Here is a 2,500-nt window from a genome sequence, read left to right as displayed (position 1 = left end):
TTTTGCCTTCGTCAAGAAATTTTTTGCTCCTTTTTGACACTCAATGCATCCTCTTTAAGAAAAATGGGTGAGCTCGAGAAGGAAATAATCTTCAGGCTTCTGCAGACAAGGTCGAAGTGGACTTTTCAAGTTCCTGAAAATTGAAAAATCAGACACTAGAAAGTCTCTTTAAATTCAGCTGCGAGGAGGAAAGGGTATTGGCTCTCTGTGGTCCTAAAATCGCTTTACATCATATATTATGTCAGGGTTCCTGGGAGCACCATGGGACCCTCAACTTTTTCTTATGTGTTAGGTCCCTTCTGAGTGTGGGCCTTTGGTTAAAAAAAAAAAAAAGTAAAAAATGAGCAAATAGTTCAGAAAATGAACAAGATCGTATGAATTCCATAAACAAATAAAAATAGATATAGAAAAACAAGGAATAAATTATTTCCATTTTTGATTAGTATTTTAGACAAATGATTTGGATGATGGAGAACATAAACACAGGGCAAGGCTCGGAACCCTAAATACTCTAACGTTTCCTTCGCGTAGAACCTCTTCACAGAGTGTACGTAGAACTGCAATTGAAGTTTATGTACTAAACCTAATTACCTTTTCGGACACTTGGGAAAGGTCGTTTTTCTGGTGTGTTCTAGAATTGAAATACTAGTTTGTTTAGCTAGATTGATAAACCCTCCTCGATTGTTCGATGAATTATTAGTTGAAATATATGCTGATTCTACAATTCTTCTAGTGAATTTATCAAACCCTTTATGTAGCACTTCAGCTCCTCTCCAGTTTGGTAATATATCGAGTTTTTCGCATGAACTTCTAAAGAATTAGATATCCTATGTGCTTCTACGTCGTTTTTATGTTCATAAATTCTTTTTTCTAATCCCTTTGATGACACGCCAAAATACATATATATTCTTTCCCAGATTTTCTCTTCAATTTACTCTATCTCTTCTTTACTACATTTCCCAGTCAAACACCCAAAAAACATTGACCTCCTCCTTGGCTATCGTTTTCTCTACCATGCACTTCATTACAATACCAATATCTGTATATATATATATTTATATATATATATTTATATATTTTTATATTTGTATATAATATATTTTTAATATATATATATATATATATATATATATATATGCAATAAAAACACTAGGAGCGTGTGTTCACAAATGCGTAAGTAACCAAAATTTCAAAATTATTTGAATTGTAATATAAATTATGAGCAGTTGTCCCAAACTTGTTGGTTACCAGGACGGCCCAAACGTCCCATACTTGTTGGCTACCAGGACGGCCCAAACGTCCGTCACGTGTACTTCCTCCACTACCTCTCCGAATGCCCTCTTCACTATGTCATATTTTCTGTACCTTGTTTCTTCATCTTATAATTCTTTCTGTGTATCTGCACTGAAGATGTAATTATACGAAAGCGCTCTGCTTCGTTAGTTTACTTTTCCTAGTGGTTACTTACGCAATATATATATATATATATATATATATATATATATATATATTTATATATATATTATATATATATATATATATTCACGAAGAACCCACAGTCGGAATAAAAAGGAAACTTTAGAAGAATGTATACACATTCTTCTAAAGTTTCCTTTTTATTCCGACTGTAGGTTCTTCGTGAATATTAATTTCATATGTGCCACAACATTTTGTCAAAGTGATATATATATATACATATATATACATATATATATGTATATATATATATGTATATATACATATATATGTATATATATATACATATATATATATAATATATATATATATAATATATAATATATATATATATGTATATATATATATATATATCTGTATATATATATATACACATATATACATATATATATATATATATATACATATATATATATATATATATGTATATATGGATAGATAGATAGTTATTGGTTATTGTGGCAAAGAAGCATGCAGTTGATACTTTAGGGTCTAAATGGTGCGCCACTACGGACCTGAGCCACACATCATTTTGTCTATGATAGAGGAAAACTCTGTTCATAGAGAAAATGATGACACTTTTATATCACGTAGTATAAAAAATGTCATCATTTCTCTATGAACAGAGTTTTCCTCTATCATGGACAAAATGATGTGTGACTCTGGTTCGTAGGGGCGCCCCATATAGACCCTAAAGTATCAGCTGCATGCTACTTTGCCACAATAACCAATATCTCTATTTACGTATATATATATATATGCACAGATATTGGTATTATAATGAAGAGCATGGTAGGGAAAACGGTAGCCAAGGAGGAGGTCAATGTTTTATTGGGTGTTTGACTGGGAAATGTAGTAAAGAAGATATAGAGTATATTGAATATAAAATCTGGGAAAGAATATATATGTATTTTTGCGAGTCATCAAGGGGATTAGAGAAAAGAATTTATGAACATAAAAATGACGTAGAAGCACATAGGATATCTAATTCTTTAGTAGTTCATGCAAAAAACTCGATCATTTA

Source organism: Oratosquilla oratoria, chromosome 27 (assembly GCF_046742065.1).
Source record: "Oratosquilla oratoria isolate Oo_2021 chromosome 27, ASM4674206v1, whole genome shotgun sequence".
Taxonomy (NCBI): domain Eukaryota; kingdom Metazoa; phylum Arthropoda; class Malacostraca; order Stomatopoda; family Squillidae; genus Oratosquilla; species Oratosquilla oratoria.
This window is presented reverse-complemented; position numbering follows the sequence as displayed.